Source organism: Artibeus jamaicensis, unplaced genomic scaffold (assembly GCF_021234435.1).
Source record: "Artibeus jamaicensis isolate MK-2021 breed Jamaican fruit bat unplaced genomic scaffold, CSHL_Jam_final contig_354, whole genome shotgun sequence".
Taxonomy (NCBI): Eukaryota; Metazoa; Chordata; class Mammalia; order Chiroptera; family Phyllostomidae; genus Artibeus; species Artibeus jamaicensis.
In genome coordinates this window covers 17,486,544-17,503,786 of record NW_026521803.1, presented here as the reverse complement: position 1 = coordinate 17,503,786, position 17,243 = coordinate 17,486,544, and the positions used below count along the sequence as shown (strand labels likewise).

General features: G+C 37.7%; 1 protein-coding gene across 1 annotated transcript in view; it reads left to right on the top strand.

Moving 5' to 3' along the window:
- The first annotated feature begins 6,900 nt into the window (after positions 1-6,900).
- CCDC178 (coiled-coil domain containing 178) overlaps positions 6,901-17,243 on the top strand; it is a 327,320-nt gene continuing 316,977 nt past the window's right edge. Inside the window, exon 1 of the mRNA XM_037154533.2 lies at positions 6,901-6,953. The gene's annotated coding sequence lies outside the window, so the exon portion shown is untranslated. The remainder of the gene's footprint in view (positions 6,954-17,243) is intronic.

Below are 17,243 nucleotides of genomic sequence, written 5' to 3'. Positions count from 1 at the left end.
GCAGCAATATGCCTTCACCTTCTGCCTTGACAATACGTCAAACCTTCACTTCTCTGTCTTTACGTAGCCTGGAGGACCCTTTTCATTTTGACAGTTGCAGAGCATATCATGCAACTTCACTGTGTAGATGAAATAAGGCTAATTTTATTGGTGATTAAGAAAATAACATACCCCTAAATGCCTTAGGAAAACATGTGGATTCCAGAGGATGGGAGGTAGGTTCCAAATGCTCAGGGATTTGTGACACCTGTGAAGTTTCTAAGGGTCCAGTGATCTTGGGCATTTCAAGATATACCTTATTGCTAATCAAAGAAGAAAAATACTTAGTGGACCTCTTAATATCAAAGGCAACATGTACTCATTTTGTATGAGCTGCTCTGACCTGTTTACCTGTTTACCAGGTACTCCTAATGTTGTCAGTTTTATTTTGTTTTATTCTTTTTTATAGCATCTTTTCCATTTCCATTTGCCCTCCCATACCCTATTCCACCTCCCGGCCCCACCACAGTCACCACACTGCTGTCCTTGTCTGTGAGCTCTTTCTCTTTTTTCTTTTTTGCTCGATCCCTCCATCTTCCAAGAGCTGCCAGCCTGCTCTCGATGAGTCCGTCTCCAGTTTGCTTGTTAGTTCAGTTTGTCCATTAGATTCCACATGTGAGTGTCGGTTGTGAATTACACCTGGGGCTGTAAAATGCTGTGCAGCACATTCAGAGTCTGGGGTACACTACCTGCCTCTTGCCTTTTGGCTCAGTAAATGCAATAGCGTTAAAGGAGTCTGTCACAGATCGAGATGTTTCACAGTCTCTGGTAAATTGTACAAGAACTCATATTGCATTTTGTCAAATGTCATGGTCTATCCTGCTGAAAACTGTTATCTATTTCAATAGCATTTCCTGGGTTATTATTAAACTTCATTGGGAATGTACATCTGAACTAGGACACCAAACAATTGTGGGAAACTGCCTTAAAGCCAGGGAAGCATCCAGCTCAGATGTCCCTGTGAGAAAGAATATGCTATACGTAGTGTATGTAATTAGTTGGCAACTTCTAGTCAAGGCAGCTTAGGAATGCCTCACAGCATTTACACGGAAGCCAGACTCTCCCAAGCCTCCTCCCAGTCACTGATGGAGCACAGCGGTAGAACTATGGCAATGATCTAGAGCTGGGCCATTGCTGCCCAACAGACCTCTCTAATGGACAGTTGCTGTCCCACTGGCTTGGCTGAGACATCCTCAGAGCTGCATTACAGCGTGGAGATCAGCTTGCAGGTATCTGGACTGAATCATACGGCGTCCGTTCAGGTTTGTCAGTCACTTAAAAAATATTGTTATTTCTTTTCTTATTGTTGAATTTAAAAAGCTCTTTGTATATTTTAGATACAAGTTCTTTATCAAATATGTGTTTGGAAAATATTTTCTCCCTGTTGGTTTGACTTCTCATTCTCTTAATAGAGTCTTCCAAAGAGCAGTTTTAATTTCGATGAAATCCAACATCCACTTTTCTCTTTCAGGAATCATGCTTTTTGTATTATTTTGAAAAATTTATCACCAAACCAAGATCACCTAGATTTTTTTTCCTCTGCTATTTTCTAGTTGTATGGACTTGCATCTTACATTTAGGGTTGTGATAAATTTTGAACTAATTTTTTTGTGTGTGTGAAAATGCTAAGGTTTGGCATGTAGATTTATTTAATTTTTGTTTTGTTGCCTGTATATGTCTAGAAGTTTCAGGACTGTTCGTTGAAAAGACTATTTTCCCCACTCAGTTGCTTTGCTCCTTTGTCAGAGATTAATCAGTTATATTTGTTAGGTCTGTCTGTGCTCTCTGTCCTGTTCCCTTCATCTGCATGTGTAACCTCTCACCAATAATACTGCACTGTTGTGAGTACTGCAAGTTTATAATAAGTATTGGTGTTAGATAATGTCAGTTTTTATTTTGTTGTATTACTCTTTGTTTGTTTTTTTTAATCTTTCCCTTTGTTTCTGCCAGGGTGTTTTGGGGGGCGGTAAATTGAGCATTTTGTATGATTCCATTTTATCTTTGCTTTTATGCTATCAAACACTAATTGAAATTTTTTTCAGAGGTTGCCATAGAGTTTGGAGTATAATTTATAATTAATCTAAGTGTACTTTTAATTAACTCTTTACTGCTTCCCAAGTACTCCACTATGCAAATAGTGTCTTTGTTAAGTTTTCCTCAGTGTCCTCACTTGAGTATTGCATCTATTTTCTTTTTGATAAAACTGTCCAGAGAGAGTTTGAGGTTGTGTACTGTAATGAAATACTGAGTCATAGACTTCTGTAAAGCATATGGATTGAAAACATATCCATATACTTTATGACAAGCATGTGCGATGAATGGAATCTTATGATGACCAGTTGGGGGCACTTGCCTGGATAATGACTACAACTTACAGAGAATGGCAATAGGGACATCTGTAAGAATGTTTACTATTTAGGATCACTTAAAATTTACTTTAGAAAGCTTCAGTGATAACTGTTAGCATGTGAAAAGCCATAAGAGTGTCTTCAAATTCTATACCATTAATGATAGAGCAAATTGGTTCTGATCTTGGAATATTTTAAATCATATGTCATGATAGAAAAACATCAATAATGCTCTTTTGGAACTTCTTACTTTTTCATTGTACATTGGTATGAATTACTGACAATATAAAAATGAATCAAGTTGCTGTAAGAAGTAATTTGATGTGAGCAAATTGAATTTAGGAGAATGCCTGCCAAAGATAATAATTTTTAATTTAGAGAAATTGATATTATGCCACTCTTTCAGATATAATTAGATACCAGTTCCAATGGTCTACTGAGAACCCTTCTGGTTCATCTGAATAAAATATTATGATCAATAAATAAAGAATTCAGCTAATTCTCTATGGCAGGTGCGGTATGCATTTAGTTAATCTAAAAGGGGCCCTAAGTAATTCTGGTGTAAGTAAAAAAGGGACCCAGAATACTCCATTGTTAAACACAATTCTTGATATGGTCTAGCACTGTCCAGATATATTAAAATTGTCACCTGCACGGATCTTAAGGACTAATTGGATAAGGGTGATTAGCAAGAGAAAGCCAAGATCAACTGAAAGTCAAGTAGAAGGTTGATGTGTTCTATACAGTGGAAGATTATTTAAATTTAACCACATATCTTTCTCAAACTTTTATCTTCTTTCTTCATAAAAGTATGTAGATCAGTATGCTAAACTTTGTTTTTGTTCTTTCAAAATACGTCTTTTGGGGCGTCCCATTCTTGAATAATAGTTTTGCAGGGCATGTATTTCTATTTCTTCATTATTTTCTCTATGTACTATTAATATGTCATTCTCTCTTTGACTTTTATTGCTGCTGCCAAAAACATCACCTATTTCTGTTTGTTCTGTTTTTGTAGAAATCAGTTCTATTTGCTGATAAGATGACCTATCCATTGTGAGCTTATTTATAAAAATAGATCTAGAATTGATTTAATTTTGTAGTGTTTGATATCTGTTCTATTTGAGTTTCAGTTACAACCCTGCCCAGGGTTTCCTGAGATATCCATGTATTTTTACTAAAAAATTCTTACTTTTTTATTTGAAGTAAGTTAATAGGTGTGTTAGTTTTCTGTTGCCACATGACAATTACCACAAACATAGCAGCTTCAAATGACATCAATTCATTAGCTCACAATTCGGTAGGTCATGAGGTCAGGTGAGGTTGACTGGGTTGTCCGTTCTGGGTCTCAGAAAGCTGAAATCTCACAAAGGTGTTGTCAGGGTGCACACTCTGGGGGGCGCAGTGCCCTCTTCCAAGATCACTAGATTGTTGGTAGAATTCAGTGCCTCGGGGTGATAGGGCTGAGGCCTCCATTTCCTTGTTTGTTGTCAGGTGGGGCCATTCTCTTCTCCTAGAGGCTGCTTGCATTCCCTGCCACATGGCCCCTCAACCTCCAAAGCTGAAGGTGAGGCATAACCCAGGTGTCAAATCCCTCTGATGCTTCAAATCTCTAACTCCAGGAAGAGGCATGTCTGTTTTAACTGTATACACAATTAGGTTAAACTCACCCTGGGTAATCCCCCCCAGCTTTTTTTTAATGAATCCTCACTCAAGGATATGTTTATTGAATTTAGAGAGAGAGAAAGGGGGTGGGAGGGAGACAGGGAGATAGAGAGGAAGGGAAACATTGATGTGAGAGAGAAACATTGATCAGTGGAAGCTTCAACTGAGGTATGTGCCCTGACTGGGAATCGAATGGCAAACTTTTGGTGAATGGAATGATGGTCGAATGAACTGAGCCACCAGGCCAGGGTGGTAATCTCCCTTTTAAAGTTAATTGTATCATATAACAAGTACATGGCATGAATAAAATCCATCATATTCAAAGTCCAGAGGATTAGGCATGTTTACACTTGTCTTTGGGGTTCATCTTAGAGTCTGCCTACCACAATAGGTACATAGCAATTATCAATGAGTTCCACAATAATTAAGAGAAAACTTGTTGAAGAATGGAATATTTAGTAGATAAATTTTGCTTTGGGAGGAAAGTCTCCCATTGTTTTAATGTATTCACTCAGATTCTTTGAACCCTCATGAATGTATATTTGTGTGTGTTGTGTGTCTTTGCAGTGGCATTGAGACACCTGGCAACCTTGTGAGTGATGCTCACAGTGTTCTGTCCTCGACCCTGCTCAGCTCCAGGGGACTCATGCCTATGGCATCATTTATGAAGTCCCTACATTTTGTTTTCCTCTTTCCCTGCTACCTTCTATTTTCCCTAGCATTGCTGTCTTTTCCAAAGAACCCTGCTTTCTCATCATGTTCCTAAAATAAGACAGCTTCAGTTTCTTCATTTTTGCCTCCAGTGATGTTTCAGGCTTAAATTGCTCTAGGACCTATTTTTTCATCTTTCTGGTAGTCTAGGATATCTGTAGAGTTTTCCAGCAATACTGTATTTCAAATGAACCATGTTTCTGCCCTATCTTTCTTCTTCACTGTTCATACATAGTAAATAGTAAAACAAGATGTTCATTGGGAAATCTGGAATAGGGTTCAAGAATAAAGCAAGCTCCTGTATTTCTGCAAGGCCAACAACTTGTCCATCCCAAACACATGCTTTAAACAACCAGACAGACAACTGTACACATGGACATTACCAGATGGACAATATAGAGATTAAATAGACTATGTAATTGGAAGCATGAGATGGAGAAGCTGTGTTCTCTCTGCCAAGACAAGACCAGGAGCAGATTGTGGTATGGACCATGAGCTGTTAATATCAAACATTAGAGAAAAACTGAAGAAGAGCACTAAAATAATTGTAGTGCCAAAACACAACATAAATAATGTCCCTGATGGATTTAAAGTCCACATAAAAGACAGATTTGCACTGTTAAATTTAATTGACTGAGAACTAGCAGAACTGTAGACAGAAACTAGAAATATTATAAAGGGAAGGATGTGCAAAGACAACGACAGAAGTTAGAAGGAAAGAAGAATCAAGATGCATGACTGCAGAAACATTAACCATGGTTAGAGACAGGTAAGAGGAAAAGGCAAAAACTAATAAAAGCAGGTTAGATCCCAGATGCAGCTAATTCAATATTAGCACGTGGAGATAAAGAGAACTATTACAATAGTCAATATAAGGAGCCTGAACAGAATAATAATAAAGGAAAAACGAGAGAGCTATACCAGATTTTTAAAAAAGTAAAAGAACATACTACGTATGTATCTGCTATACAAATGTTTCATTGGTTTAAATTTAACATTGTATTGTTAACATGTCAAAGTTTAATAATGAATGGAAAGAGATGAAAAGCCGGAGCGTGCATTCTGGAATCCTTTTAATTACAAGGAAAGTTGTATGTATCGATTTAAGCATATATTGATTTAAGATTATATTCGGTTTAAGATTAAGACCTCTATCCAGTTTGCTTACAGTTTGCTTCCTCTTTTACATCTTTAGCTGAAATTACTTTATTACTGTATGGCCTTACAGATGTACCTCATCAGAAATAACTACTAATTGAATTGACTCTGAAGGCTATCATTCTGGCTTACTGAACTTGGGAGGTCCTTTGCCTGTTCCCAGTGTTGCCTGGAGCTATGACTTGCCTGCATGAGAATGCTAATCTTCTCCCTTCTTCAGGTTATCGCCTTGTGTGTAGTTTCATCCAGAAGGTAGTTGGTGAAAACAACGTGGCACACAAGTCCTTTTTCTTGAAGCCCATTTCAGGTCAGCATAGGATCATTGAAGAGGAAACAAAGTTTAGGAATCTATTTTGTAGCTCTTACTATTTTCTGAGACAGACCATGTGTCACATTTAATAAGTCTGCGATTTATCTGATTCTAATCTTAACTACTGTAGGGAAGGATGTCGACTCCTTCCCTTTTGCAGTAAAGGGAAACCGAGTTTGGCGAGGCATGCTGGTTACAAGGAAAGAAGAAAGAGCCGGGCGTGGTGGGCGGCGAGGGGTGGGGTGGTGGTGGCACCTGGAGGGCCCAGCCAGGAGCCGGTCTGGAGCAGAAATGCTGGGCAGGAGGCGAGACCTGCGGAGAGGCCAGGGAAGCTCGAGCCCGGCGCCCGCCGGGCCACGCAGCGGTTGCCTGGACACGCGCTAACCAACCGGAGGGCCTCCGCCTGCGCCACTGAGCCGGTGGGGTGGGCAGGCGCAGTGTGGCGAGACCGCGGAGCCGGTGAGTCTGGGTGCCTGGCCTGGAGTGCAGCGGGGCGCCAGCCCCTCTGGTTCCCTTCGTGGCTGCTGCGGGTAGCATCCAAACCCAGGCATCCTGGATGCCTCCTCCAGGGTCAATCCCTCAGATAATCAGTCCCTTCTGAAGGCTGAGGCGAGGCTGCCACTGGTGGAGTTTGAGAATCGTCTCCTGACCTGGGAAGAGATGGGAAGTCTCCCTCCACTGGCCGCCCAGCTGTACTCCACATTGTCTAGAACTGCGTTCCTAAGGTCCTATTCTTTAATTTTTTTTTACCTTTTTTTAATGTTTGCTTATAAGGCCTCCTTGTGGTGAATCATGTATTTATTATTTTGCATTGTATTTCTTATTTTACTTATAGTTCTTTCTGAGGTTTCATTTTTCAAGTGCCTGCCCAAATACTGCATGTTTTCTGAGGAGAGAGGCTGGGGATTTTGTGTTTCTTTGTTTGCTTTATTGCACTCCAAATGAGATGATCCAGAACACTTTCCTTCTGCAGTGAGGACACTGAGGCTCAGAGCTGAGAGAGGCTTCACCAAGCTCTAGATCCAGGACACTAAGGGTCTTCTGACCCCCAAATCAAAGCATTTTCTATTATTTCTTTGTTGACATTCATTGGCTGCTCAATCAACATTTGTGAATTGACTTGGTTGCTTCCCAGGCCACCTACTATTACATAATCTGCCTGGGTATCTTGACCCAGATGTAGCATTCTTGAATATCCCTACCCCACCCCCATAATTATTTCTTGGTTACGCTATGTCAAAAGGCTTTAGGACATCACTTACCAAAGTTAAGAACTCAGAGGCAAATGGTTGGCTAATTGTGAGAAATATCCAACAATCTGAAGGATTTTGAGTTGTTAGTTTATACTGAATTATTATCTGAACATTTACATGTGAGAATGGTGCATTTCTATCTTGAATATATAATACTTCTCATTTTATTGTTACAGTCTTTGTTAGTAACATATCCAGGTAATTTCCAGAACTATCAAAAATGGGAGTTTGAATGTTAGTCCACCCATTCTCCATGGGTGAAGTCTCATTATGTTGGTAACTGCCAGGGTTCTGATCCACAGCCCAGCCTTCTCTCCTCTGTTCTCGCCTCAGACTCAACATAACCTCACACACAACCAACCTGTCGCTGCATCCTCGGAGTTCGTTCTTCCTTCCCAATTCCCTGTGTCAGTGAATTACATCTGCATATATAATTGTTTTTCCTTTTGAACATGGACTTCATCTCCACATTGCTTTATCCTGTTAGACTAGAACTATGACTTCCAAGTGCTCTGGACTCACAAATTCCCAACCTTCCACTAAACAAGAAAATCCAGAAACGCTCTGGGACGGACTCTCCTTAAGCCCATTTGGTTCACCTGTCTGTCCCCAGAGCGTTCATGACGGGATGGGGCCACTGGGATGGACAGCAATCGGTCGAACTGTGTGGATGGAGTAGGAAAACAATTTCTCAAAAGGCAGGAACCCTCTTTCATGTAAAGGAAGGAGACTTGACAACAGTATTTGTCTACCCAGAGTTTATCGGGGCACATGAGAGTTAATGAGACTGATGACTTCAGAATTGCTAAATGCTTGACTCTGGAATCCAGACAACATGGAAAGAAGAGGCTGTATGATAAGAAAGGGAAAGCAGAGAGGTTGAGAAGCTAGAGCACTTAAAGTGGTTACAGAGTTTGTGTTGTGGTGCTTATGTAGGGAGAGAGTTGGATTGGTCACAAGCATTTGGATGAGGTACCTGGAGGATAAGGTACATCTGCTTGTGCACATCCACAAGCAGATGGTTGCTCAAGTGAGACTTAGTGATCACAGTGTCTGTTTTTTGCACAATAATAATATTAATAAAATAGAAAAGACATTTTAAAGTTGGCACTGAACATTAAACCTCAGTTACAATGCTGTGGAAACAAAGACCGCCCAAATGAAGGCAAACAGAGGCAATTTATCAGAGCTTACTATAGCAAGGGACTTAGCCACCATCACTTTGTTCGGCAGAAACTCAAAGGCAGGCAGGGTAGCGCACAGTGTTATAATAGAGAAGGGAAAGGTTTCAGGTGTGCTCTGACCTGAGGTTGTTGACATGGGAAGCTGGAGGTGGGCTAACCAGAAGTGTGGGCATCCTGTGTGATTGGTTTGGGAAATCTATTTGGCTGTCTTTGGCTGGTCCTTAGTTAGAACTGCAAGCAAATATTAGGAAGCTGGCAGCTATCAACAAAGTCCTGATTTTTCAGTGCTGATTACTGCAGAGGTTGTGGTTTGGCTTCCTGGGCTGGTTGGTGCAGAGGTTGCCAGTTAGAATTCTATTTTTACGTATAGCCTGGCCATTGTCCATTTATCTCCATTCAGCCTCTCTATGCTCATAAAAATTCAGTTAAGTTAAATTTAATTTTACTGTCATATTAGAAAACTGAGATATGGAGATATCTGGGCAGGTTAAGTATTACATTCATGAATATATAATTTGTTAATGAACCCTCATTCAATGAATTTAAACCATTACCATTTATTAAGAACCTATTATAGGCTGATCAGTGGACTCAACAATTTGCATATGTATCTTATATTAATCCTCACAATAATACTGTGAAGCATGACTCTTTTCACCATTTTTTTCAGAGGAGGACACTGATGCTCAACTATATTAAGTACCCTTCTCAAGGTCATATAGCTAGTAAGGAGCACATCTGGAATTTAATACCACATCTAGTTACTGGCCTAAAAGCTATGTTCTTTGGCACTTTATTAAACGGTCTGATAATCTCCTACTTTGATCACTAAATCACTCTATTTCACCTAGTTTGTATCTATGTACATTGCCATCTGGCCTCTGTTCCTGGGTATTTGTAGGATGTCTGTTTGAATAAAGGTAACAAAAAGACCTGGCTGTATGAACTGAAAGGATTCAACTCACCTACATTATGCTGGAGAAACTTTGGATTTAACCACAAGCCGATAAAATGGATGAGATGCCTGAGCATGTGAAATCACATAGTAAAGGTGGAGGGGTGATGAAATGGTTGACAAAACAGTGGAAGAATACAACCAAGATGTAATGCGTACCTAAAGTGGACTGCTCCTCTTAATGAACTCTTCAAATAGTTTGCATGGCAAAACAGTTATTCAGACATCCCTTTGCTGATGGTACAATGCTTCATGGGCAAACTAGACAATTACTTTTCTTCTTTTTTAAATGTTTTGTAAAAATGAGACTTCTAATTTTTTTCCTTGAGGAAAAAACTATCCTCAGGAATTGTAATTGTTGAGTCCCCAAATTTCACTTGTGATATATTCTTTGAGAGACTGAAAAACCCGAGTAATCTTGCTAATAAAATTGTTAGCCAGTGTTAATTATGTTTTAATCACCATCAGTATTCCCCTGCTTATGAAACTCAGCTTATGCTCTCAGAACCACTTGATTACAGGCAAAGGATATAGCACAGATACAAAGAAGAAAGATATGGTAGCAAAAGCGTGCCAGAGGTCTCAGGCACAGATTTCTTTATTCTCCTGCCTCTGGGTCCGACAGACACTCTGGATCTGTACAGATCTATAACCACTACTGGCACACATCTGAAGCTCTTCTGAAGGAGGAAACCCAAAGCTGCTCATGGTGGAGATCTCTGTGTAATGAACTCCTCATATATACATAGTATAGCTATGTTACCAGGCTGTACTTGTTACCTGGCTGTTACCAGTTCCCCTCCTCCAGCCTCAACTGAAGGTAGATGCAAATATAAATCCAATTACTATTATTACTAAACAGGGCTGGCAGGTGGATACAACCTGCTCTGAAACAATTTACAGACCTATGGTTTCAATACATCATTGATCTTTAGTTAATGCATTCCATAGCATTAGCCAAGGGTCAGTAGCTCTAGAGATAACCTGCAATTGATCCAAACCAGTCAAGATGAACCCATTACATGCATAGCCTATGGATACGGTGCTTTTAAACTAAATGTTCAAGTCTTTTCCACAACAGAATTAGCAAACAAACATCCTTTCTTGCATCTATGTGTCACTCTATGTATAGCTCTTTCAAGCCTACCTTTGTTCAATTTTTGGGAAGTGTGGTCTGGTCATACTTTTCTTTTTCCTCACTCATTCACTCCAGACTTTTCTGCTACTGAAATTCTGCTGCTGTCGTTGAAGGTAAATGCTCATATTAAGGTCACCCATGGCTTATGACTGCATTAAGTGGGCTTTTCTTTTGCCTAGTTTTATCTTATTTAATTTTTTTGAAATTTTTAGGTTATCCTTTCTATAGATTTCTATGAGTACATTCATTTCTGTTTTTCCTATAATTTTCTAGAGATGGTTAATATTAATTTTCTTGGCTCTTGTTTTGTCAACATTCCTTTTTGTTGTTGTTGTTGTGTGATCTTATCCAACTGCCAACTTCATGGTACCCAAACCTCTAGCTCCAGCCTCAAATTTTCTCATGAATATTGGGCACATATGTACTATAAGCATTAAAAAGCACCCAGATATAATGTTAAAATGGTCATCTTTCCTCTATACTCTATCTGTGCCTCCTCATGTAGACCCAATTTAGGATAATGGCAATGCCATCTATTCATTTGCTCATGCCAGAAACATGGGAGTCATTCTAGATTCCTCCCTCTCTCTTACTTGCCACATTTAATTTCTCGTTGAACCCTGCTCTTTGTGCTTCTAAAATACCTCTTGTTTCTTTCTTCTCTTCCCATTTTTATTTCTTCTAGCTTAATTACAAAAAAAATTTACCTTGATTACTTTAATCGTCGTCTGCTTCATTTTTTCTTCTCCAATTAACTCTCCATAGCACAGCACTGCATTTGGACTATTTGTTCATTAATGTCTTCCTACATGTTAAAAAAGAGGTTTCATTTATTTTTGCATCCTCAGTGTCTAGCATATAAGGTATATTTAATAAATAGTTTTGAATGAATAAATGAGTGTACAGTTTAGAAAATATAATGCACTCTGCCACACTGTCGAACAATGTTATCGTAAAGACTTTTCTGCAATAATGGAACTGTTGTTTGATGCAGGGACCACTAGTTGCCTGTGGGTATTGAGTATTTGAAGGTGGCTATTGTGGTCAAAGAAGTAAACTTTTAATTTTAAAGTTTAATATGGCCACTGTCTAAAATGTAGGACAACCACACTTCTAGAAAATGGGTCCAGAAATTGCATTTAAACAAATTTTAAATTAACTCAAGTGAAATAAACTAAAAGGAGCTTTCTTTTCTGTTCCGTTCATTATCCCCACTTCTCACAAAAATTCTAGAGATGTTCTCTTATGTGGAATTCAACAATTCCATTCAATAAATATTTTTGAACACTTAATATTTACCAGGCACTGTGGACTCAAGAGAAATTAAACACAAAATTTATGCATTCAGAGATGCAGCAGAAAAATGCCAACTGATAATGGAATTTGAATTCTGAAATATTAAAATTTGGGGGACATTTTTAAAGAGTTAAGTCTATAGGCAAGAACATTTTAAATTATTATTTTTTCTACTTTGCCCCCTTTCTCTTCCCAGATCTACAGTCTGAAGTAGTGAAGGGAGTAGAATTGTCAAAATTATTCTTGTGATGATGAGAACCGTTTCCGATCCCCCTGTATACCTCACCTGAAGTAAGGCAGTGATGAACTTCTGCTGGTTTATTTGACCTATTTAGTTTTCATTATGTCTCTCCCCTTTTCAAGCCTCTATTTTGTATCTGCTTGAGATCTCAATTGCTTTCAGATTTATTAATTTATTTGCATTTTGTAATATCAACGATGACCAAATATCATACCCCTCTGGCTCTAGACAATTCCTTCAAACTGTGTCATTCATTATAACTGGCTGTTTGTGGCATCATAGCAAGTTTTCAATCAGTATGACAGCATTTATAGCCAAGTTAATTTAGATAGGTTAACAAATATTATGCCATGAGATCATGTATAAAATGATATCAGTAGGGACTAAATATGTAGTATATAATGTATTTCTTTACCTACTAATTTGAACATTTCCACAGAAAACTGCAATAAGAAGCTCTTGGCATAATTTCTTTGTAATAAATTCTGAGTGCTGCTTATTACTTTTGATTTTCTTATTCTCCAGATGGCTACACATTTGCATTCTATTTGTCTGTTATTTAGCTAAGTACAGATTTCTTACTGGGTGCTATTATTTATTTATTTGTATTTGTATCTTTGTTTTGTCTTGCAGCAAACAAAAACTGGTTTTTTTAATTGTTAATTTAAGAACAGTGGGAAATTAGTGGAAAGCTTGATTTTCCAGTGCGATTTAATATTTCTCAAGAGCTTTTCCACTGGATGAATTTTGATCTCTCTCTTTAAAAAATATTTATTTATTTTTTAGAGAGAGGGGAAGGGAGGGAGAAAAAGAGGGAGAGAAACATCATTGTATGGCTGCCTCTCTCATGGCCCCCACTGGCTACCTGGCCCACAACCCAGGCATATGCTCTGACTGGGAATCGAACCTTCAACCCTTTGGTTTGCAGCCTGCACTCCATCCACTGAGCTACACCAGCCAGGGCAATTTTGATCTCTTTACTGAACATCAATAATTAAATATTTTAGTAGTGAAAGTGACATAATTTTTAGAAAATATACTTGTATTGAGATCTTCATTAAGTCATAGTAATTTAGAAAAGACAAGCATTTATATGTTAAAATCGAAAATAGACTCATTAATGAAAGTATTACTTGCTTCTTTTCTGTTCATGTATAATGATTACCTCATAATGACATCATTTTGATTTTCTTTTTAAAAAGTATAATAAACTATACCTTTCCATGCAAAAAAAAATCACACCTGCTGGATCATTGACCAGTCAACAGAGTCCCATTCCATGGGAATCTATTAAGGGGTATTACTGTTTAGAATGAAACATGTAATGGGAAACCTCAATATTTTATTAAGTTTTCTCAACTAATGGTTTAAAGCTGTAGTCAGAGGGAAGTAAAGCTTTATTGTCGAACCTCACCCTATACTTCTTTATATTCTTATTCATTTCAGCCTCATATTTTCCTTCCCTTTGGATGACTTACTGGGCCCTGGTAAAGGACCTAAAAGCAGGAGCACCGAGTGAATGGTGGGTGATGGGGTGAATGGCAGCAGTGCATTACCTGTTTTCAATTTAGTGCTGGAAGGACTCAATGAGGGAAAATGACCTTGGCTGAGGTCATATTCAAGGGAGAGTTAGTCTTTCCGTTTTTATTAAATTTTAATTTGCTAGCTCATGTGAACTAGAATTCGTTCTTATTTAGTAACATATGCTTTGCATTAATTCAGTAGCTTGCATATTGGGCAAGATCATTTAGGGAATCTGGATGAATAAAAATCAGATACACTCTGGAGGCTCCATGCTAATGTATGGATATCCTTTTGCAAAAGCAGAAAAGTCACACTTACAATAATTCTCAATAGAATTTTGTAAGTATTGCTTATGGAAAAATTCAGGAATCCTCTCAGATCCAACCTTTAAAACAACTTTTAACCAACTTTTAAATCCCATAAAGTTATAAAAAGGATAGAATAAACAGATCTTGGTGAATAGTGTTAAAATTCCTAAATTAATGTTAACTAATAGTAGGCAGTTTCCTCATTATTCAAATTCAACCTTAGGTAATTGATAATTTGAGTTCTTCTTATAAAAGCAATAAATAATCCCCTGGAAAGGTCATATATTTTGTAACTTAATGCCACATCAATCAATGTAACTGAGTTGTCTACATTTAGTTCCTTAATAGAAAATAGATTTAAAAAATTGCAAGGCAGCTGCTTGTTCATACTTTTACAAAGTAATTAAATCAATGGGCAAAAGCAAGCAATTTTTAAAAAGATTTTCTATGTTTTTTTTACTAAATCATCATAAATGAACTATAGAAACAACATGGAGAGAATACTTTCCCCGTTGCTAGTCCTTCTTTACATAAGTTACGTGAAGTGTTGTACAAAAGAGATCCTAATGCATGTGTTGCAGGCTGTCTAAATGCACGGAGCCACCCTCTCTATCCTCCCCCCAAAAAGGTCTGGTTACCTCCTTGGTTGCTACCACAACCTTCTTAAATTCACAGACGTCCCTGATCACCAGGGTTTGGGGAATATTTCTACCCAACTCACTAATCCTACCTTCTCCTCCATGGCATCCCATGTGCTAGAAATCAAAGATACTTCAGTTGCCTTTGTTTAGCTCCAGGCCCAAAACCTTGAGACTACATGTCTTTTTGTGATGTTAAGATGGGACTGGGTGAGTTGGGGGAACTTATGGAGAAAACAGATATGTTGATATTTCCATAGGTTCATCTGATAGCACAGTGTTTTAACAAACATGGTGTTTTTTGTTGGGAGTGGGTACGACTTGGTTACACATACCGAACATGTCGAAAAACAAAAAGTTCCCATTTCAGTTGGGAGAGAAAATAATTTTACAAGAAAATGCTTATCATTTTACATGAATGACTGGAAAACACAGCTATGTAACCTGACTCCAACTGTGAGGTAATATCAAGTTTAAGCTTATTTTGGTTAACAAATAGATTCTTTGTTTGGCTCCATGAGCAAATATACTACTTTATCTAGTTTGTATGACTAATGAAGGTAAGTGATTTACAACATGGTTACCTGGATAAAAATAATTTCTAGGTTAAAGTGATTTTTCGTTACATTTTATTTTTCAATGAGTACGATTCCTGAATTTTAAAAGGTCTTTTAAAGTTTTTATAATTTCCTTTCTCAAGCCATCCCCCCGTAGACTATTATATTATATATTATTTTCTCTTCCCCATAAGGTTTAGGTAATATATCCATTCACAAATATGTTATTGCCTTATGTGACATTCTTTCACAGTTTGCATGTCTGTATAACCTTTTGTTATGTGATAACTTGATTCTCCTATTACTTCAGCAAAACCGGTTTCGTCTTGTTTTCAATTACTGAAGCTAAGCACTTTTTCTCTGTTCACTTTCTCACTCCCCTCTGCACGTGTGTGTGTCCGGGGATTGCCCATTCTAGGTCCTTTGTTCGCTTTTTTCCTGTTTGGATATTTCATTTTTTCTTATTAATTTTTCTAGCTACTTATATAAAAGTCAGAAACTATTTGTTACCCATATTTTAAGTATCTCTTCCTGGCATGAGTGGCATTTTTTCATAGCTTGCATCTTTACATTTTTATGGAGTCATATCTCTAGAACTTTATGTGTTTCTGGTAGACTCACAGAAACACATGTTTCTTTGCTCAAAGAGGGCTTTCTAATCATATTTTTATGTGAATAGTTCCCTCTGTCTGTTTGTTTTTCTCTTCCTTTTAAGCTTTTAGTCTATTTGATTTTGAAACATTGTACAGTTGCAGAGACTGTGTAATCATTTTCCCCTCATTCTGTTCAAACCAGGTTTATATTTTTTAAATGATTGGGAAATACTGAACATTTTTTTCTTATTTTAAAGAGTTACTGTACATAGCACATGAAAGCATCCTGAGAACTCTTTTCTTATTTTTGTTTCAGTTTAGGAGACTTCTCGTCTCCTTTTAGCAGGACTGTAGCGTGGACGTAATAGCGTGGTCACAGACTCCAGGGCAAAGTCCGGGTTAGTACTGCAGTGACAAGACACTGACTGGCAAGCACTTAACCTTTCTGTGCTGTAAGGTCTCCTTTGCAAAACAGGGCCAGTAATTGTGTGTTCCCCACAGGTTGATGTGAGGAGGAGAGGTGCATGTGGAATGTTTTAAGAGCAAGCTATATCACTTTTGTTTTCCTTGGGTCAAGATTCCTCTAGTTATTTCATGAGTTAGCAGTATTTCCAAATACAGTAAAACTTTTGGAGAGCAGGGTTTGTGTCTCATAATTTTCTTATATTCCCCAATATATCTATCAGAAATAGGCAGAAATGGTCAATAAATAGTTACTGACATTCTTTTAAAGAGCAAAATCAAAAGCCACATTTCTTTGGGAACAAAAGCTATCTCGTAGGAAAATGGCATAGTTTTTCCTAATTAACAAAGTATTTCTTCCATAACAATTTGGAACTTCAAATTTATTAGAGTTTGGTATTTTACATTTGACATGTAGTTATCGAATATGAACAATTTAAGCACTTTATATTTTGTCAGCAAGTGTAAATATTTCTCCACACTCTTGCTATAAAATTTTTGATCTAACTCAGAGGTGAAACAATAACTTAGTACATGAACTTGACCTATGAAATAATTTAACATCATGAAAGCTGATTGGAGTTGCTTGCCATTCTTTGTGTCTCAAGTCTAATTACCAGAAGGTGAAAAGCTCATCTCTTTACTCAGAATATATCTGTAGAAACTGAATTTCTCAGTTTTAATTTGATTTGCAGAGAAAGTGATATTTAATCTTTTTTAAGATGTGCTTGGCTTGAGTAATACAATGAGATGTAATATTTAATGCATCTTAACTCTAATCTGTTGGATATAATACAGACATAATGTAAAGTCAATATAACTTCATCAGAGAAAGAGAGAATGGGTTAGCAATCAAAGAAATCGCA